This window comes from Coregonus lavaretus (assembly GCF_964263955.1).
Source record: "Coregonus lavaretus genome assembly, chromosome: 24".
In the NCBI taxonomy this organism is placed as follows: domain Eukaryota; kingdom Metazoa; phylum Chordata; class Actinopteri; order Salmoniformes; family Salmonidae; genus Coregonus; species Coregonus lavaretus.
The window spans coordinates 41,358,038-41,380,789 of record NC_140011.1 but is presented as its reverse complement, the minus strand read 5'-3'; the positions used below and the strand labels follow the sequence as shown (position 1 = coordinate 41,380,789).

The 22,752-nt window shown below is 46.1% G+C and overlaps 1 long non-coding RNA gene and 1 pseudogene across 2 annotated transcripts in view; both read right to left on the bottom strand.

Annotated features, from left to right (window-relative positions):
• Positions 1–373: 373 nt before the first annotated feature.
• LOC311099777 lies at positions 374–3,944 on the bottom strand. The gene is made up of 3 exons (XR_014609765.1): positions 3,855–3,944; positions 1,039–1,181; positions 374–622 (listed from the first exon to the last, which is right to left on the bottom strand). It is a non-coding gene; the product is annotated as an uncharacterized lncRNA (long non-coding RNA).
• Positions 3,945–7,825: 3,881 nt separating this feature from the next.
• LOC311099340 (globoside alpha-1,3-N-acetylgalactosaminyltransferase 1-like) overlaps positions 7,826–22,752 on the bottom strand; it is a 35,264-nt pseudogene continuing 20,337 nt past the window's right edge. Inside the window, exons 8-9 of the transcript in view lie at positions 16,878–17,002; positions 7,826–8,345 (exon numbers count right to left, since the gene is read on the bottom strand). The product of the transcript in view is annotated as a globoside alpha-1,3-N-acetylgalactosaminyltransferase 1-like (transcript). The remainder of the gene's footprint in view (positions 8,346–16,877; positions 17,003–22,752) is intronic.

Here is a 22,752-nt window from a genome sequence, read left to right as displayed (position 1 = left end):
TGCCATTATTATGAGCCGTCCTCCCCTCAGCAGCCTCCACTGATGTACAGTGCATTCGTAAAGTATTCAGACCCCTTGACTTTTGCCAGAATTTTGTTATGTTACAGCCTTATTCAAAAATTGATGAAATTGTTTTTTCCCCTCATCAATCTACACACAATACCCAATAATGACAAAGCAAAAACAAGTTTAGATTTTTTTTCCAATTTATAAATAATAAGAAACTGAAATATTACATTTACATACGTTTTCAGACCATTTACTCAGTACTTTCTTGAAGCACCTTTGGCAGCGATTACAGCCTCGAGTCTTCTTGGGTATGACACTACAAGCTTGGCACACCTGTATTTGGGGAGTTTCTCCCATTCTTCTCTGCAGATCCTGTCAAGCTCTGTCAGGTTGAATGCGGAGCGTCGCTGCACAGCTATTTTCAGGTCTCTCCAGAGATGTTCGATCGGGTTCAAGTCCGGGCTCTGGCAGGGCCACTCAAGGACATTCAGAGACTTGTCCCGAAGCCTGATCTGTGTCTGGTGCCAACCAGCCATTATTATGAGCCGTCCTCCCCTCAGCAGCCTCCACTGATGTATATTAACATCTCTCTCTAGGCGGCAGCGCGTGATGTCTGAGAGAGACAGAAAAAAGGAATGACTCAACAGGCTAGATGTATGATCCTCTCTCAGGACTGGTGGAGATCTTATCTGATCTGTGTCTGGTGCCACCCAGTTGTACATCATACTGTGCATGCCAGAGCTCAGAGGACCATCTCCAAGACCTCTAGCAGGTTCTAGAACTCACCATGGCATAACAGTAGTGGCTATACAAATAACCATCTCTAATCAATAGCATGTACTATGCAAATACTCATGTAGTTAAGGCAATGCAGGCACTTACGACAATATCAACAACATGCACAAACCTGCAAGATAAAAAGTACTATTACAATACAGTTACACTTGTAGGAAAGTAGCATCAAGTACTATAAGTAACTAAGCATCGTTTAGCAGCACTAAAGCCCCAATGGTAGGCCCCACAACTCACACTTTCTTAGATGCTCAATCTTCCTAGTAAACACAATCAACTTGAGTCTTCTTCTTCTGACGACTAAAACACTCTGACCTTGGGTTGGAGGGGTCAGAGTCCAAATGTCCATTCTGGCACGCTGATTGGTGAAAACCAGGAGGCTATGATAAAGACATAAAAAAAATCACCTTGACGGAACTGTGGGGAAAGTCAGATGCGCAGGTATGGACTTTACATTTTTACAGATTTTAAACATGACATGAAGGCCATAAAACATGACCAAGATTTTAAACAATGCAGCAATTACATCGAACTACAGTAGAATGCCATAGCAATCTCAAAGTGCTTAAAATGTAAATTAATTAATAATGAAATGGCAAATTGAAATAAAAATCAGAAATTTGAGATCTGGAAGTCAGAATCAAAGCAGTTATTTGCTTGGGAGGGAGTGGGATCTCTGTTATAACCAGGTAGTAGACGTAATATGGTCCTGGTCAAATTTATTGCGCTATATAGGGAATATAGGGTCCCATTTGACTTCCTGCTACATGGCTCGAGGATTCTCCATGGAAGATTTTCTCTTGCAGACTGGACATTCCCGATTTCCCTTTTGTCTCCAGTATTCCTTTAGCAGGCTTTGCAGAAGCAGTGGCCACAGGTCAGTTTGACAGGCTGCTTGAAGTCACCATCGCACAGAATACAGCGTGGAGGTGGAGGTGGACTTGGGTGTGGACTAGATTCTGCACCACCCATTTTCTCATCCAGTCACGATCACTCCTCTGTAATATCCTGTGAGGTTAGACGCAGTACTTTCACTTTTTAAAAATACGGTTTGTTCTCCTCAGCCACACTTTGAAAGCACTGTTTTTCACTCCTGAAATGCTGTCAAACTTTTTAAAAGCAAAATAACTTAAATGATTCAGGAGACACGTATTTTGTCCCATTGATTTCAAACCTAACCATCTAAAAATCTTTGCCCACACCCAAGTCTCTCGAGCAAGATGTCTTACTTCCGCAAACAACTTCCTCTTTCGGTTTTATGGCGAACTACACTCAAAAGGTGTACTGTCGCCACCAACGGGACGGGGGTAAAAAAACATAACAAAATAAAAATAAATTCCTTACGGGAAATTAACATTAATCCCAAAAGACTAAACAATTGTTTTTAATACACATACATTCCCACTCCTTCAGTCCTTCAAAACTACAAATACCTTTGTCAAGGGGTGCTGAAGGTGGGTGTGGTGCAGGAATCAAGCGCAGGACGCAGAAGCTCAGTCCAAAAGACTTTAGTGAAATAATCACGTAGTAAATAAGCACAATAAGCCCGGAGGCGAAATAACGGCGCACACAGGCGTCAAACAAACGGCGCACTAACATGTGCAAAAACCTCTCCAAACACTGGAGGGAAGTACGTAGCTCAAACACCAAAACAGAAGAGCAATCACACACAAACACAGACACACACAACGAGAACTAAATAGGACACTAACGAGGACTAACTAGACACAGGTGTACAACATCAAGACAAAACCAAACGAACATGAAACATAGATCGGTGGCAGCTAGTACTCCGGGGACGACGACCGCCGAAGCCTGCCCGAACCAGGAGGAGGAGCAGCCTCGGCCGAAACCGTGACAACCTTGCTCAGGCTCTGGGGCTTAATTCTCTAGAAATGTTTGCTAATTTATAAAAAATTGAAATCAAAAATAATTTTAAAATACATTTACATAAGTATTCAGACTCTTTACTTAGTACTTTCTTGAATCACCATTGGCAGCAATTACAGCCTCAAGTCTTCTTGGGTACAGTGATCTGGATAAGAACGTCTGCTAAATGACTTAAATGTAAATGTAAATAATGATAATAATAATAATAATAATAATAATAATAATAATAATAAATAGAAAATAGAATACAAAATAAAAGTAAGAATAAAAACCACACAAGAATTACGATGAGAGTTAAATAACAAGACTGCAAGTATATACAGGTCAGTGTCAGTCCCTTATTTAATGTTCAGGGGTACTGGAGTGGTTGTATATACAGGTCAGTGCCAGTACCTTATTTAATGTTCAGGGATACTGGAGTGGTTGTATATACAGGTCAGTGTCAGTACCTTTATTATCATTTACATTTACGTCATTTAGCAGACGCTCTTATCCAGAGCGACTTACAGTTAGTGAGTGCATACATTATTATATATATATATTTTTTCATACTATTGTTATTCTCTGAGGTCATACGGTTCATCCACAAATCCAGGGAACTAAGGGAAACTTAGCCAGCAGATACAGCCCACTTGCTTATAGCTGCACTATAAGATACGGCGAGTTGCCCCCAACACACTTATCGAACATTTTACTACTTTACTAAAGAATGATCTACATTTTTCTCTCTAAACAAGTGTATTATTTATCTTAAGGCTTTCCTACTTGTATTTTCTTTAAACAATTATAGATCTAACTAAATTGAAAGATATCTACAACCTTTTCCAAATGTACCACCATTTTTTTGTTGTTGAAATATCTCCAAAAGTTGTGATGACACAGAGGCCATTTTTTGTTGAGCAAGAGCAGTGGCAGGCAGGGAAAGTGTTGGGGAAATAATTTGGTGACATCTTGTGGTCTTAATGTGAATTACAGAATGGGGGCCAGTTACCACAGGGGGCTAGTTACCCCCTAGTACCCTACAGGCAAACTTTCACGTGAGTTTCGCTGCTAACTCAAACAAGCACTTGCTTTCTGTTTCGTTATTGTTAGTTGACGTATTGTTTGTTACACAGGTAGTTTACACTTGAAACGTATTGAGTGATATAATAAAGTGAACTTACTTCTTTGCTGTGAAGGCAAGTGAGCTGTGTTGTTATTGTGGCTCTTCTTCTATAATATTATCGCCATCCGCAAACAAACGTTAGAGATGCTGTTACTGCTCTATCTATCAATCACTTACCGCTGTGATGCATGCAAGAATAACTAAGTACTTCCAGGTCACAGATTTTTCCAATCCTTCAGAATAAGAGTCCTGTCCTGTATACTTTGTAAATGAATAATTAGGGCGGAACGGGGTATGGTAGTGCTTTGAACAGGGTATGTTAGTAGGTGCCAGCCCCACCGGGTTTGTGTGTGTCAAAAACTGCAACGCTGCTTGGTTTTTCACGCTCAACAGTTTCCTGTGTGTATCAAGAATGGTCCACCACCCAAAGGACATCCAGCCAACTTGACAAAACTGTAGGAAGCATTGGAGTCAACTTGGGCCAGCATCCCTGTGGAACACATTCGACACCTGACAAATGTAGGCTGTTCTGAGGATAAAAGGGGGTGCAACATTAAGAAGGTGCTCCTAATGTTTTCTACACCCAGTATATATTGTCCATGTCCTTGTTAAGCCACGACTCAGAGGAGAAACATAGGATATTACAGTTCTTCAGGTACGGTTGATAGGATAGTCTTGAACGGAGCTCGTCCAATTTGTTCCCCAGTGATTGTACGTTTGCCAATAAAAAGGAGGGTAGAGGCGGTTTATGTACTCGCCGACAGGCCTCTCTTACGCAGCCTTTTTCTTGTCCGAGTCTCGGGGATTAGGGCCTGCCCCGGGGTGAGCAGCAGTAGTGGTAATATCACTGTGGAAGCCAATCCAGAAAAAAAGCCATATTACAACCTATGTGTTGTGATAATTGCGTTGTTTTCTCTATAACCTGTTAGTTCATATGCCTTGACACGGTGATATATATATATAGGCCTAAGGCCGAGACAATAAGAAGACAGTGGTAGAATAAATTCAACCACATAGTTGTTTCATTAGAAAACCGGAGAGCAACGTCTGTCCGTTGAAGTCCACAAAACATATTGCATATAACAAACAGTTACAAGACCTACAGCATGGTCAAGCAAGGTAATGTTTCCAACATTTTCGGACTACTAAACAACTATTGATTTAAAACCACGGAGAGTTACCGCAAGTCGCAAAGAAAACAGGTGCTGCCTCCACTATTCCAGCACCATTTCAACTTCAACATTTCAACATCATCTAATCACCTATGCTTAGTCTAATACAGTGACAACTAAAATATACCAAAAACGATTTAGTCCAATCAACGTAAGCTAAATATGATGTGGCTGTCCATGGTACTGATTTATGTCTGTGTCTGTGTGTGTGTGTATGTGCGTGCAAGTAGAAAAAACATGTTGACTCACCCTACTTGTTGTCACGTCTCCTCCCGTTGCTCCCCTCCGGCGCTCTGATTCGCCGGTCTACTGAGCCACCGGTTTGAGCGCACCACCTCGGCAACACCGGAATGGAAACCCAACGCACCCTAATCCCCTCCAGCGCACCATCATCTCATCACCACCCCTATGTAGCCCTGGACTGTTCTGGATGATGTTGTGTGTGATTGTTTAGCTCCGTGTCGTTTACTCTATCTTTGTTATATCTCTTTGTCATGGTTAAGTAAACCTTGACCTTGTTAATTCCTGCGTCTGCGTCCTGCCTCTTCGTACACTCAGTACTCGTCACACTTGTAGAGAAATGCCAATGCCATCCTCCTCTTTCATGTTGCCTAAACAGTCTATGATTCTGTCATACAGTACACGCTTTTAGTTTCTGTTGTCCTAGGCTACCTGGCGAAAATACTTGCTCGCTAGCCTAACTTCCTTTCAGGGGCAATGATACACCAGGCCAGCTAGTCAACATTAGCATACTACATATAGCTACATGTTGAACTTCCATCCTCTCAGGCCAGGGGCACAATGTATGAATTTATGGTTGGATCAGAATCGCTGTTATAATCATTGGCCAGTACGGAGAATTAAGAAAAACCACAAGTCCAAATCCCTATCTCCATTCATGGCTAATTTAGGAAAGGGACCATTTTAGCTAGCTAGCTAGCCACCAGAGGACAACAACACAATGAGATGTAACAATTCAAGTTTTTTTCTGTCAATAATTACGTTTGGCTTGTGATGTGATTGGTCTGAAGCCAATTCCAAACTGGCTTCCCTCTACACTTTTTTTTTGGTGTGCCAGGACTATTCATAGCTGAGCTCACTCAGTTTAGCTCAACGCTGATTGGCTTTTATTATTATTTATTTTTTAATCAAGGGAGGCCAAATGCTCGCTGACTTCCCTTGCATTCAATGCTATGGGCGGCAACAATGTCATACTCTTTCTGGCCAGACAGCATCAGATCGATACTCTACACATACTGAGACAGAGCGGTGCTGTTTCGTTTGCTCGGATGCTTTCTCCGGTGAGATAAATTTAGCCTCTATTGGAATTTTTTGTTAACTGCTTAGACAACATAACAAACCACTTATATGAATTATGCATGTTGTAGAATGAAATGCGTATATGCCCTATATGCCTATGGATTAAGAACCAATTTAACAATAGTAGAGACATTTCTTTAGTGCAAATGCTGTGGTTCCGAGAAAGGATGGTTCCCTCTAGCTCCCTGCAGCTGGTCTGGGTGTGTAGTCAAGGACATGGGATGGAGATACACTTCAGGAACAGATAGACCTGTATAGACCTATATTGTTTCTCGTTGCTTCTGAGTAACCTGATCACACGGTCAGGACAAAGAGCCTCAGAATGACCACAGTTTTTCAGTTCATCCTGTCTTTTACTATCTTCCAATGGTGCAGCTGGGTGGAGATAGGAGTAGCAACGGAACTAACGTTATCACTTGTTTCTGCGCTATGACCCGATACACATAGCCTGACCCGATACACATAGCCACATACACATAGTCACAAGAAGAAACCATAGTGGCTCAAGGTCCAGGGAGGGTGGCTGTTTGGAGAAAGATGGGGTTCCAATATCATATGAAAAGGAGACCAAGCAGACATGGGGATAGACAGGAAAGAAGCCAATTTTTCAGTAGACTATAAGTTAAAATTATATGTTGAACAAAGTTAAATACTTTTAGACTATAAAGTTAAAACATTATTAATCACAAAGACAAGCAGTAAGACTAAGTGATACAGAGAGTGGTACAGAGAATGAGGAGGCCTGGAACAGAGCCTGGAGATGGAGGACATGGACCTGGGAAAAGGCCTGCTCATTCTTATTATGTGTGGGAAATATACACTATGCATGAGAGCTGTACATGTCTGAGAACTGATTATACTGCTATGCATGAAGCCATGCATGAGGAATGTCTTAAATGTATATGGTTGAGAATGGGTTATGGACCTGCCATGTTTAAACCATATTTAAGTGTTGATTGATATGTTTTATAATGTGTTATGGGTTAGATGGGATGATTTATGTGCAAATGTATTTGTGGCTGGAGACTTTATGTGCAGAGGGGGCCTATCTCAGAAACTGCATGAGAAAGCTTGGTCCTGCCACTATTGTTTCCAAATCTGAATACATAGGAGGAAGAGAAGTCAGATTTCACCACTATCATAAATTAAGAGAGTGGGCGGAGCGGTCAAAAGATGGAGACTTGGAGACAATGGTGGAAGAACTAAACAGGGAGGGATTAAGCTCAAAAGTATGTAAAATGTGCAGGAATAGAACTGTATATGAACCGAGGGCCAAGTGTAGGTAATTCAGTTGTGCTGCAGACCCACTCGGCTTTTGTTGCGTTGTGTAATAAAGTCTATCTTGATTCTACAATAACTCTGGAAGAACTTTGATTTTTAATAAGTATAGGGATACATTTCCACGACACCTCTTGTAAATTAGTTTTTTCTTTTTACAAATTTTTGGGAAGCCTTGCTTCCCTTGGCATCCATGAATACACGTGACTGGTGAGCAGTATGTCCTGTGCTCAGACTCGTTGAAGGAGAAGTCTTCATCCAAATCAAAGTTAGTGATCGCTGTTCTGATGTCCAGAAGCTCTTTTCGGTCAGAGGAAATAATTGCAGAAACATTATGTAAAGATTAAGATCAGAGTTTAAAAAACACACAAAATAGCAGAATTGGTCAGGAGGCCGTAAAACGACTGCTATCCATTCCAGCACCATTCTCTTCTCCTCTCACGGGTTCTCTCTGACCTCTGCCTTGTTCTTGATGACAGAGGAGAAGCGGACCAGTTTTATCTCCTTGGCGTCCCGTCCTCGAGCGTCGTCCCACACATATTCAGGTGACAGCAGCTTGGTGGGCTTATTCTTCACCAGGTACCAGTTCAGATGACTCTCCTCCTGCCACACAGCCTCCACACCCACAGACTTATCCACCTAGAGGGAGGGGGTGGGGAAGAGGGGGGGGGGGGGGGGGGGGGGCCTGGTAGTAGAAGTCTCCCTGGTCCAGGGGTACATAGGCTGTGGAGACGTTCCGCCGCTCGTAGGGGTACTGGTTCCGGGGGTACCAGTTGAACCTGCAAGACACAAGACAATTTTGTATTGTTACGTAACCTTTATTTAACCAGGAAAATACCCTTACCAAGGTCAGGGTGAAACTTTATTTGGATAGCCTGTAGAGCACCTACAGATGGACAAGCTACAGACTATCAGTAACATTTCAACTAACTAACTATCTACTAACCCTAGCCCTAACCCTGAATTTAACCCTAGCCCTAACCCTGAACTTAATCCTTACCCTTACCCTAGCCCTAACCCTTATTCTAAACCTAACCCTAAACTTAGCAAGCAGTTGCTTATCAACAGATAGTTTGTTGATAGTATGACCACCTGTAGAGTATCAACAGATGGAAAATCCATGTCACATTTTCTGGCCTATCCAGACAAATAATTGATTTTGTCTGCGATGGAACCCAGCCTGGGAGACAGTATATTAAGGGGGGCAGTCTAGCGAATCCAGGAGTTGTGGTTTCATCTCGCTGTGATATTCTCAGCCTGATTTAGAGCTCTCAACATGAAAAAATACTAAATAATTTCGTAGAATTGAAACATGACCATTCTCGTGGTCACAGAGGGACGAAAGCTGATGTTATAACGAGTCTGCAGACATTCAAATGGTGTGTCTGCGTCGCTCAGAGAACTTGGTAGAAAATGCTCTGTCGTCACTTATATGAAAAGGGGACTACTTTGTACTGACACTAAATGTGATCTTATTTGTTTTACAGTTATAAGAAAGGTGAAATCTTATAGCAAGTCATTTATAATTTCATTGTTACTATATTTAGAAAGCATTTCAGTCGTTTCAAGCCCTATTCCCCCACTTTCTGTCAGCTTCCTGCCTCCTGTTTGTCTCCGGGCCTCTAGAGGTCATCTGTGTTCCCCTCTGCCTTAGTTCTTCCTCGTGTGTCCTTATTAGCTTTATCCAGGTCACCTGTGCCTTGTTTCCCCTAGAGTATTTTAGCTGTGTTTTTTCCCCTTGTTCCTCACTTGGTTTGTGAGTCCTGGCTATGTGTCTCCTGCTGTGTCCCACAGAGTCTTTCCGAGTAAGCTTTTCTAAGTTATCTTTATTTTGTTTTTCTCCCCTCGTGGAGTTATTTTGTTTGGTCCTCCTGTTTTGTTTACTGTACCTCTGTTAGTATACCTCTTTCTGAGAAGGACTTTTGTTGGATTATTTTTGAAGTGCAAAGAATACCTTTTTTTATATTAAATCTACTTTGCCTGGAGTATTGCCTTGGGTGTTTCGTTTGGGTCCTACTATACCTCCTCTGTGGCTAAGGGGTAGAACACCCAACTCTCCACATCTGAGACCTGAGTTCAAGCCCAGCTTGTGACAGAAAAACCAAGTCAATCATGGACTCAGAAACACTCAGTTCCAAGGACCTGTTGGCGGTGATCGCTCGACATGAGGCATCTTTCCAGCGCCATGAAGCCGTTCTCAGCCGACAGGAAGAGCTGATGGCTAGTCATTCTCAACTCCTGGCCGATATGATGAGTTCCCTCCGCCAGCTCTTTGAACGCCTCCCTGGTCCTTCCCCTTACTCCAGGTCACCCCCCAGTGACGACAGTCCTTCTCAGCTTACTCGGAACCTGAACTGCTCCAGGATTCCCCGGAGAACATGCAGTTAGGCCGTTCCAGGCTTTCTCCCAACGAAAGGGAACGTCGCATGAGGGAGCGTCGGTGCCTCTACTGCGGGGTTGCCGGCCACTTCCGCTCCACTTGCCCCGAGCTTTCGGGAAACGCCTGTCCCCGCCTAGCTACAGGAGGGCTGTGATGGGGAAAATTAGAGCTCCTCCTACTAACGCTGTCTTAGCTATTCCAGCCACTCTGTCCTGGAAGGGCCACCAGCATCGGGTCCAGGCTATGATCGATTCCGGTGCCGCAGGTGATTTCCTGGATTTAACCTTGGCTAAGGAACTTAAGATCCCTACCCAACTACTTCCTCAACCCCAGGCAGTTACAGCCTTAGATGGCAGACCTCTGGAACCAGGAAAGGTTACAGAGGCGACTCAGTCCCTGCGACTTACCATCTTTCAACACCAGCAGGAGACCTTCTATCTCATTGACTCCCCCGAGTATCCTATTATCCTGGGTCACCCTTGGCTATGCAGACATAATCCCCAGATCGACTGGCCTACTGGCACCATTCTAAGCTGGGGTCCCACTTGCCAACTCACCTGCATGCTTCAGAGTCCCTCAGCCCCTAGTACCCAGTTTCAAGAGTCTGTTGACGTCTCCCGAGTCCCCAGTGTTTACCATCGGTTCAAGGCAGTGTTCAGCAAGTCCCGGGCTACTTCCTTACCGCCTCACCGCACGTATGACTGTGCCATTGATCTACTCCCCGGTTGCTGCCCTCCTAGAGGTCGGATCTTTTCCTTATCCTCCCTCGAGCACTCAGCTATGGACACCTACATTAAGGAGTCCTTGGCAGCCGGCCTCATCTGTGCCTCTACTTCCCCGGCTGGGGCGGGCTTCTTTTTTGTTGAAAAGAAAGACGGGGGTCTTAGGCCTTGTATTGATTACCGGGGACTCAACAAGATCACGGTTCGGAATCGATACCCCCTTCCTCTCATGGCCACTGCTTTTGAGCTGCTTCAAGGGGCTTCCATTTTTACTAAACTGGATCTCCGCAATGCTTACCATCTCGTGCGGATCCGGCCAGGAGACGAATGGAAGACGGCATTCAACACGCCCACGGGGCACTATGAATATCGGGTGATGCCGTTCGGGCTCACCAATGCCCCCGCAGTATTCCAAGCCCTGATTAATGATGTTCTCCGGGATATGCTTAATCTGTTCGTCTTCGTGTACCTGGACGATATCCTCATCTTCTCGAGGTCACTGGAGGAGCATGAGGGGCATGTTAGCAGGGTTCTCCAGAGGCTCCTTGACAATCACCTCTACGTTAAACCTGAGAAGTGTGAATTTCATGTTTCCCAGACTCAGTTTCTCGGGTTTATTGTCACTCCCGGCCACCTAGAGATGGATCCCAAGAAGGTCAAAGCGGTCCACAGCTGGCCCACACCTGCCACGGTCAAGGAGGTTCAACGGTTCATTGGCTTTTCTAACTTCTATCGGAAGTTCATTAAGAATTTCAGCTCTGTGGTAGCCCCCTTGACGACGCTTACCAAGGGAGGAGGGACCAAGATTCACTGGGGTCCGGAAGCAGCAGGGGCCTTCGAGGATCTCAAGCGCCGCTTCACTTCTGCTCCGATTCTGGTGATCCCTGACCCAGAAAGACCTTTCGTGGTGGAGGTGGACGCCTCAGAGGTGGGGGTGGGAGCCGTCCTGTCACAGAGGGGTGAGGATGGGAGATTACACCCTTGTGCCTTCATGTCTCGCCGCCTGTCTGAGGCCGAGCGCAACTACCACGTGGGGGATCGAGAGTTGCTTGCGGTAAAACTGGCCTTGGAAGAGTGGCGCCATTGGCTTGAGGGGGCACAGCATCCTTTCCAGGTTCTCACAGACCACAAGAACCTGGAATATCTCCAACAGGCAAAGCGGATGAACCCTCGGCAAGCACGATGGTCCCTTTTTTTTTAATCGATTCCAGTTTCTCCTGTCTTACAGACCTGGCACCAAGAACGTCAAGCCGGATGCCCTGTCTCGAGCCTATTCTCCCGAGATACAAGAGAAGCCCTTGGCATCGATTATTCCGAGGTCTAGGATCGTCGCACCTCTTCAGTGGGAACTAGAAAGAGGGGTACGAGAGGCCCTTGTCCATGAGCCCGATCCAGGCGGTGGTCCTGCCGGACGCCTGTACGTTCCTCTCTCTGTTCGGGCCCGCGTCTTGCAGTGGGGTCATGAGTCGCCCTTGACATGCCATCCGGGTAGGGCTCGCACACTGGAATTCCTCCAGCGGCGGTTTTGGTGGCCGTCCATCAAGAAGGACGTGCAGGTCTATGTTGAGGCCTGCCCTGTGTGCAACCAGGGAAAGTCGACACGTCAGCGACCCCAGGGACTGCTCCATCCCTTACCTGTTCCTCGCAGGCCATGGTCACACCTTTCTCTGGACTTTGTTACGGGACTTCCTCCATCCCAGGGCAACACAGTCATCCTAGTGGTTGTTGACCGGTTCTCTAAGGCTGCCCGGTTTATTCCCCTGCCCAAGCTGCCCTCGGCCAAGGAGACTGCTGAGCTCCTTATGAACCATGTCTTCCGGATATTTGGAATTCCCCTGGACGTTGTCTCCGACCGAGGTCCCCAATTCTCGTCCCGGTTTTGGGGGGCCTTCTGCAGGCTTATTGGGGCCACAGCCAGCCTATCGTCTGGGTTCCATCCAGAGTCTAATGGCCAAACGGAACGGATTAATCAGGATCTGGAGACCACCCTGCGGTGTATGGCGGCCAGTAATCCCACGTCTTGGGCCACCTATATCATTTGGGCGGAATATGCCCACAACACCCTCCAGTCCTCAGCCACCGGATTGTCCCCCTTCGAATGCCAGTTCGGATACACCCCTCCATTATTTCCAGAGGAAGAGGCGCAAGTTGGTGTTCCCTCGGCCCAGCGCTTTGTCCAACGCTGTAGGCGGACCTGGAAGAAGGCCAGGCGTACCCTCCTTCGGACCTCCCAGAGATACCAAAGTCAGGCTAATCGCCGCCGCCGGACGGCCCCTAGTTTCCGAGCTGGTCAGAGAGTTTGGTTGGCCACCAAGAACCTGCCCCTCCGGGTCGAATCCAAGAAGCTTTCCCAGAAATACATCGGCCCTTTCCGCATAGCAAGGAAAGTTAACCCTGTTTCTTATCGTTTGGTTCTCCCTCGCTCCCTTAGAATTAACCCCACTTTCCATGTTTCACTACTAAAACCTGTCTTGTCTTCTCCCTTTGCCCCCCCACGCAGACCCCCGCCACCTCCCAGGATCATTGACGGCCAGCCAGCCTACACAGTGCGCCGGATACTGGACTCCCGGAGGGTCCAGAACTCTCTGCAGTATCTGGTGGACTGGGAGGGCTACGGGCCAGAGGAGCGCTCCTGGGTTCCAGCCAAGGACATCCTGGACCCAGGTTTGATCCGAGAGTTTCGCACCCTGAGGCCAGGGTGTTCTGGAAGGAACGTCAGGAGTCGTTCCTAGAGGAGGGGGTCCTGTCAGCTTCCTGCCTCCTGTTTGTCTCCGGGCCTCTAGAGGTCATCTGTGTTCCCCTCTGCCTTAGTTCTTCCTCGTGTGTCCTTATTAGCTTTATCCAGGTCACCTGTGCCTTGTTTCCCCTAGAGTATTTTAGCTGTGTTTTTTCCCCTTGTTCCTCACTTGGTTTGTGAGTCCTGGCTATGTGTCTCCTGCTGTGTCCCACAGAGTCTTTCCGAGTAAGCTTTTCTAAGTTATCTTTATTTTGTTTTTCTCCCCTCGTGGAGTTATTTTGTTTGGTCCTCCTGTTTTGTTTACTGTACCTCTGTTAGTATACCTCTTTCTGAGAAGGACTTTTGTTGGATTATTTTTGAAGTGCAAAGAATACCTTTTTTTATATTAAATCTACTTTGCCTGGAGTATTGCCTTGGGTGTTTCGTTTGGGTCCTACTATACCTCCTCTGTGGCTAAGGGGTAGAACACCCAACTCTCCACATCTGAGACCTGAGTTCAAGCCCAGCTTGTGACACTTTCATTGAATAGAGAGAAAATCATATATCATTTTAATATTTGTACTATGTTTCTTGAGCTTGTGTCCTTAAATGTGAAGAATTTACAATTATGTTTACCAGAAAGGGGAGTTCCAGACCTTTCTAGAACTATGCAGCATTACTAGTTGTCCATCTCATGAAAAACAGTTACTTTTGGGTATGTCTATTTAGGAGTAAATCTACATTTCGCCATTATGTTCAAGTTAAAGGAGAAGTTATATTTTTTACAACCAATTTAAAAATACACTACCTTGTGGACACCTGCTCCTCGAACATCTCATTCCAAAATCATGACCATTAATATGGAGTTGGTCCCCCCTTAGCTGCTACAACAGCCTCCACTCTTCTGGGAAAGCTTTCCACTAGATGTTGGAACATTGCTGCAGGGACTTGATTCCATTCAGCCACAAGAGCATTAGTGAGGTTGGGCACTGATGTTGGGCAATTAGGCCTGGCTCGCAGTCGGCGTTCAAATTCATCCCAAAGGTGTTCGATGGGGCCGAGGTCAGGGCTCTGTGCAGACCAGTCAAGTTCTTCCACACTGATCTCGACAAACCATTTCTGTATGGACCTCACTTTGTGTCGAACTGCCAGATGGTGAAGCATGATTCATCACTCCACCGCATGGTGATCTTAGGCTTGTGTGCGGCTGCTCGGCCATGGAAACCCATTTCATGATGCTCCCGACAAACAGTTATTGTGCTGACGTTGCTTCCAGAGGCAGTTTGGAACTCGGTAGTGAGTGTTGCAACCGAGGATAGACGATTTTTACGCACTAGGCGCTTCAGCACTCGACGGTCCCGTTCTGTGAGCTTGTGTGGCCTACCACTTCGCGGCTGAGCCGTTGTTGCTCCTAGACATTTCCACTTCACAATAACAGCATTTACAGTTGACCTGGGCAGTTCTAGTAGGGCAGAAATTTGACGAACTGACTTGTTGGAAAGGTGGCATCTTATGACGGTGCCATGTTGAAAGTCACTGAGCTCTTCAGTAAGGCCATTCTACTGCCAATGTTTGTCTATGGAGATTGCATGGCTGTTTGCTTTGATTTTATAAACCTGTCAGCAACAGGTGTGGCTGAAATAGCTGAATCCACTAACTTGAAGGGGTGTCCACATGCTTTTGTATATGCAGTGCCTTTGGAAAGTATTCAGAAACCTTGACGTTTTACACATTTTGTAACGTTACAGCCTTATTTTAAAATGGATTAAAAAATGAATTTAAAAAATAATGCCCAGCAATCTACACACAATACCCATGATAAGGTGAAAACGGGTTTTTAGAATTTTTTTACAAATGTATTAAAAATAAAAAACAGAAATAACTTGACTGGAGTCCACTTGTGGTAAATTCAATTAATTGGACATGATTTGGAAAGGCACAGACCTGTCTATATAAGGTCCCACAGTTGACAGTGCATGTCAGAGCAAAAACCAAGCCATGAGGTCAAAGGAATTGTCCGTAGAGCTCCGAGACAGGATTGTATCGAGGCACAGATCCGGGGAAGGGTACCAAAATATTTCTGCAGCATTGGAGGTCCCCAAGAACACAGTGGTCTCCATCATTCTAAAATGGAAGAAGTTTGGAACCATCAAGACTCTTCCTAGAGCTGGCCACCCGGCCAAACTGAGCAATCGGGGGAGAAGGGCCTTGGTCAGGGAGGTGACCAAGAACCCAATGGGCACTCTGACAGAGCTCTAGAGTTCCTCTGTGGAGATTCGAGAACCTTCCAGAAAGACAACCATCTCCGCAGCAATCCACCAATCAGGCCATTGTGGTAGAGTGGCCAGACAGAAGCCACTCCTCAATAAAAGGCACATGACAGCCCGCTTGGAGTTTGTCAAAAGGCACCTAAAGACTCTCAGACCATGAGAAACAAGATTATCTGGTCTGATGAAACCAAGATTGAACTATTTGGCCTGAATGCCAAGCGTCATGTCTGGAGGAAACCTGGCACCATCCCTATGGTGAAGCATGGTGGTGGCAGCATCATGCTGTGGGGATATTTTTCAGTGGCAGGGACTGTGACACTAGTCAGGATTGAGGCAAAGATGAACAGAGCAAAGTACAGAGAGATCCTTGATGAAAACCTGCTTCAGAGCGCTCAGGACCTCAGACTGGGGTGAAGGTTCTCCTTCCAACAGGACAACGAGCCTAAGCACACAGCCAAGACCACGCAGGAGCGGCTGCGGGACAAGTCTCTGAATATCCTTGAGTGGCCCAGCCAGAGCCCGGACTTGAACCCGATCGAACATCTCTGGAGAGACCTGAAAATAGCTGTGCAGCAGTGCTCCCCATCCAACCTGACAGTGCTTGAGAGGATCTGCAGAGAAGAATGGGAGAAACTCCCCAAATACAGGTGTGCCAAGCGTCATACAAAAGAAGACTCAATGCTGGAATCGCTGCTAAACGTGCTTCAACAAAGTACTGAGTTAAGGGTCTGAATACCTATGTAAATTTGATATTTCAGTGTTTTGTTTTTAATAAATTAGTAAACATTTCAAAAAACCTGTTTTTGCTTTGTCATTATGGGGTATTGTGTGTAAAAACAATAGAATAAGGCTGTAACGTAACGAAATGTGGAAAAAGTCAAGGGCTCTGAATAATTTCCGAAGGCACTGTATGTCAGCAACGGTTATGGCTGAAGTAGCCAAATCCACTAATGTGAAGGGGTGTCCACATACTGTTGTATATATAGTGTATATACTGTACATGTAAATAGCATGTTATAGAAGGGTCCAGACACCTTTTTTGACCATTCTATAACATGCCATTTACTTCATAAATATAGATTTTTGGTTGTAAAAAATGAAACTTCTCCTTTAAATAAGTAGGTAAGTAAGTAATACCAGGGATGGATGCTGGCCCTTCAAGTAAGTATTACCAGGGGTGTATGCTGGCCCTTTAAGTAAGTAAGTAAGTAAGTAAGTATTACCAGGGGTGGATGGCGGCCACCAGTCTCCCCAGAGCCTCTGGCCCCACACGGCCTTGGAACTTCATGTCTACATCAAGGCAGAAGATGTAGTGCGCCTCCCGGTGGATGTGAACCTCAATGGCAGTCTGCTCCCAAATAGATGGTTGGTGGATGTTCAGTAGAATTTCAATCAATCAATCAAACAAACAACAAACAACAAATCAATCAAATCAATAAATCAAACAAATCAATCAATCAAACAGTCAAACTTGATTGTCCTCAGATGTAAATTTGGTTTGCAGGCAGGGGTAAGATGATAAAAATACACAATCCACCTTCGACAACATTTCAACTTATTGGTTTGCACTAACCCTAACCATGTAGGCATATCCTCTTAATTAACTGTAACCCTAGAAATATGTTGCCTATTATCAACAGTTGATATTTTGTTAATAGTTGGGACATCTTTAGGGAACCACTACTACTACATTTTTACATTTTAGTCATTTAGCAGATGCTCTTATCCAAAGCGACTTACAGGAACAATTAGGGTTAAGTGCCTTGCTCAAGGTCTCATCAACAGATTTTTCACCTAGTTGGCTTGGGGATTCAAACCAGTGTGTAAGGGTTGGTGTGAGGTGTGACCCAGGTGTGGTGCAGGATAGATAGTAGGCAGTAGGCAGTAGGCAAGGATGGTGAAACAAGGATCTTTACTGGTGGTCCAAAAGCCAGGATACAAAACAACGGACTATACATGATAACAAATGAGGAGCACTTAGGTCTCCAAAAACAGGCTGACAACAAACAATACGAAATACTAACTCTGACTGGAAAAACACAATGACACAGGGAGAACACTTCTTCAGTACCTGTAACTCCATCACGTGCTCTGATACTGATACAGTGGGGAAAAAAAGTATTTAGTCAGCCACCGATTGTGCATGTTCTCACACTTAAAAAGATGAGAGAGGCCTGTAATTTTCATCGTAGGTACACGTCAACTATGACAGACAAAATGAGAAAAAAAATCCAGAAAATCACATTGTAGGATTTTTTATGAATTTATTTGCAAATTATGGTGGAAAATAAGTATTTGGTCAATAACAAAAGTTTCTCAATACTTTGTTATATACCCTTTGTTGGCAATGACACAGGTCAAACGTTTTCTGTAAGTCTTCACAAGGTTTTCACACACTGTTGCTGGTATTTTGGCCCATTCCTCCATGCAGATCTCCTCTAGAGCAGTGATGTTTTGGGGCTGTCGCTGGGCAACACAGACTTTCAACTCCCTCCAAAGATTTTCTATGGGGTTGAGATCTGGAGACTGGCTAGGCCACTCCAGGACCTTGAAATGCTTCTTACGAAGCCACTCCTTCGTTGCCCGGGCGGTGTGTTTGGGATCATTGTCATGCTGAAAGACCCAGCCACGTTTCATCTTCAATGCCCTTGCTGATGGAAGGAGGTTTTCACTCAAAATCTCACGATACATGGCCCCATTCATTCTTTCCTTTACACGGATCAGTCGTCCTGGTCCCTTTGCAGAAAAACAGCCCCAAAGCATGATGTTTCCACCCCCATGCTTCACAGTAGGTATGGTGTTCTTTGGATGCAACTCAGCATTCTTTGTCCTCCAAACACGACGAGTTATATTTTGGTTTCATCTGACCATATGACATTCTCCCAATCCTCTTCTGGATCATCCAAATGCACTCTAGCAAACTTCAGACGGGCCTGGACATGTACTGGCTTAAGCAGGGGGACACGTCTGGCACTGCAGGATTTGAGTCCCTGGCGGCGTAGTGTGTTACTGATGGTAGGCTTTGTTATTTTGGTCCCAGCTCTCTGCAGGTCATTCACTAGGTCCCCCCGTGTGGTTCTGGGATTTTTGCTCACTGTTCTTGTGATAATTTTGACCCCACGGGGTGAGATCTTGCGTGGAGCCCCAGATCAAGGGAGATTATCAGTGGTCTTGTATGTCTTCCATTTCCTAATAATTGCTCCCACAGTTGATTTCTTCAAACCAAGCTGCTTACCTATTGCAGATTCAGTCTTCCCAGCCTGGTGCAGGTCTACAATTTTGTTTCTGGTGTCCTTTGGCCATAGTGGAGTTTGGAGTGTGACTGTTTGAGGTTGTGGACAGGTGTCTTTTATACTGATAACAAGTTCAAACAGGTGCCATTAATACAGGTAACGAGTGGAGGACAGAGGAGCCTCTTAAAGAAGAAGTTACAGGTCTGTGAGAGACAAACTTTTGCTTAACCATCTATTAGATCGTAGGTAGGTAGCTAGCTGTAGTTAGGTATTGAATTTATTGTAGGTTAGTATTGTGGTTGTAGTAGCTTTCCATAGGTAATTGTGGACTAGTATCGAGGCACGAGGCTAGCTAGCTAGCGGGTAGCTATTGGTAACGATTAGCAACGCTGGAGAGCTGGTTCCAACGTTTAATTATTATTATTATTATTATTATTATTATTTATTTTTTTGCTGCGTTGTGAAGGGAACTCGACACGGACTTGAATTGTCTGTTTGGTGTGCTGACACACTCTTGGCAGTTTGTTGTGGCCAGGTGTTGATGCTAAGTTGTGTGTTAATGGATGCTAGCTTGCAGGTTGGCTACGGCGTCATAGCTAGGCTTCGTGGGTTGTTGTGGGTAGTTACTGTGTCTTGGCAGTGTCCTCGGCCGTGCCAGCTGTAGCACGAAGCTAGCTAGCTAGCCGTTCTTCAAACAGAGTCGACACAGTGGCCATTGCTAGCTACCCAACATGACCATTTGGCTGTACTGTAGTAGCTAACCACAATTTACTTGTCCTAGCTAGCCAACGTCTAATCATTGCTGCGTCATATAAGGAACTTGACACAGACACGAATGATCTGTTTAGTGTGATATCACAATATTGGTGGTTTGTTGTGACCAAGTGTTGGCGCTAAACGGTGTGTTATTGTTATTGGATGCTAGTCTGCTAGTTGGCTATGGAGTCATAGTTGGCTAGCTGAACAAAGTGGGTTGAGTCTACTCCTTTAAACATTGAACCGCTGTGGTTCACAACAATTCTGATTTCCAAAGGCGGAAGTTGGGAGAGTTTTTGTTCGGGTGGTTCAGTGAAACAATTTTAGTTTCCGAGCTAGAAGATTTGGTGAGGGAGGCCCTGCTCTCTCCACTCCCAGATGCTTAGCCCATTTCATTCCGATCTCCTCTGCATTTTTGTAGCCATTTGCTACAGCCTGTCAACTATGCCTCTGCCTATCCCTGTTCTCTCCTCTCTGCACAGGCTACACAAACGCACCACACCGCGTGGCTGCTGCCTCTCCAATTTGGTGGTCCCTGCACGCACCACCCACGTGGAGTTCCAGGTCGCAGGCAGCCTCTGGAACTGCCGTTCTGCTGCCAACAAAGCTGACTTCATCCCAGCCTATGCCAACCTCCAGTCCCTCGACTTCCTGGCGCTGACGGAAACATGGATCACCACTGAAAACACCGCTACTCCTACTGCTCTCTCCTCGTCTGACCATGTGTTCTCGCATACCCCGAGAGCATCTGGTCAGAGGGGTGGTGGTACAGGAATCCTCATCTCTCCCAAGTGGACATTCTCAATTTTTCCCCTAACCCATCTGTCTATCTCCTCATTTGAATTCCATGCTGTCACAGTCACTAGCCCATTTAAGCTTAATATCCTTGTCATCTATCGCCCTCCAGGTTCCCTTGGAGAGTTCATCAATGAGCTTGACGCCTTGATAAGTTCCTTCCCTGAGGATGGCTCACCCCTCACAGTTTTGGGGGATTTCAACCTCCCTATGTCCACATTTGACTCATTTCTCTCTGCCTCCTTCTTTCCACTCCTCTCCTCTTTTGACCTCACCCTCTCACCGTCCCCCCCTACTCACAAGGCAGGCAATACGCTTGACCTCATCTTCACTAGATGCTGCTCCTCTACTAATCTCACTGCAACTCCCCTCCAAGTCTCCGACCACTACTTTGTTTCCTTTTCTCTCTCACTCTCCTCCCACACTACTCACTCTGCCCCTACACAGATGGTAATGCGCCGCCGCAACCTTCGCTCTCTCTCTCCCACTACTCTCTCCTCTTCCATCCTATCATCTCTTCCCTCTGCTCAATCCTTCTCCCTCCAATCTCCTGATTCTGCCTCCTCAACCCTCCTCTCCTCCCTTTCTGCATCCTTTGACTCTCTGTGTCCCCTATCCTCACGGCCGGCTCGGTCCTCCCCTCCAGCTCCGTGGCTTGATGACTCATTGCGAGCTCACAGAACAGAGCTCCGGGCAGCGGAGCGGAAATGGAAGAAAACTAAATTCCCTGCCGACCTGGCATCTTTTCACTCCCTCCTCTCTACATTTTCTTCATCTGTTTCTGCTGCTAAGGCCACCTTCTACCACTCTAAATTCCAAGCATCTGCCTCTAACCCTAGGAAGCTCTTTGCCACATTTTCCTCCCTCCTGAATCCTCCCCCCCCCCTCCCCCCCTCCTCTCTCTCTGTGGATGACTTCGTCAACCACTTTGAAAAGAAGGTTGACGACATCCGATCCTTGTTTGTTAAGCCTAATGACACTGCTGGTCCTGCTCACACTGCCCTACCCTATGCTTTGACTTCTTTCTCCCCTCTCTCTCCAGATAAGATCCTGCGACTTGTGACTGCAGGCCGCCCAACAACCTGCCCGCTTGACCCCATCCCCTCCTCCCTTCTCCAGACCATCTCCGGTGACCTTCTCCCCTACCTCACCTCGCTGATCAACTCATCCTTGACCGCTGGCCATGTCCCTTCCGTCTTCAAGAGAGCGAGAGTTACTCCCCTTCTCAAAAAACCAACACTCGACCCCACTGATGTCAACAACTACAGACCAGTATCCCTTCTTTCTTTTCTTTCCAAAACTATTGAGCGTGCCGTCTTTAGCCAACTCTCTTGCTATCTCTCTCAGAATGACCTTCTTGATCCAAACCAATCAGGTTTCAGGACTGGTCATTCAACTGAGACTGCTCTTCTCTGTGTCACAGAGACTCTCCGCACTGCTAAAGCTAACTCTCTCTCCTCTGCTCTTGTCCTTCTAGATCTGTCTGCTGCCTTTGATACTGTGAACCATCAGATCCTCCTCTCCACCCTCTCCGAAATGGGCATCTCCGGCGCGGCTCACTCCTGGATTGCGTCCTACCTGACCGGTCGCTCCTACCAAGTGGCGTGGCGGGAAGCTGTCTCCGCACCACGTGCTCTCACCACTGGTGTCCCCCAGGGATCGGTTTTGGGCCCTCTCCTTTTCTCCCTATACACCAAGTCACTTGGCTCTGTCATATCCTCACATGGCCTTTCCTATCATTGCTACGCTGACGATACACAACTAATCTTCTCCTTTCCCCCTTCTGATCACCAGGTGGCGAATCGCATCTCTGCATGTCTGGCAGACATATCAGTATGGATGACGGATCACCACCTCAAGCTGAACCCTGGCAAGACGGAGCTGCTCTTCCTCCCCGGGAAGGACTGCCCGTTCCATGATCTCGCCATCACGGTAGACAACTCCGCTGTGTCCTCCTCCCAGAGTGCGAAGAGCCTAGGCGTGACCCTGGACAACACCCTGTCGTTCTCCGCCAACATCAAGGCGGTGACCCGCTCCTGCAGGTTCATGCTCTACAACATTCGGAGAGTGCGACCCTGCCTTACACAGGAAGCGGCGCAGGTCCTGGTCCAGGCACTTGTCATCTCCCGTCTGGACTACTGCAACTCGCTGTTGGCTGGGCTCCCTGCCTGTGCCATTAAACCCCTACAACTCATCCAGAATGCCGCAGCCCGTCTGGTGTTCAACCTTCCCAAGTTCTCTCACGTCACCCCCCTCCTCCGCACACTCCACTGGCTTCCAATTGAAGCTCGCATCCGCTACAAGACCATGGTGC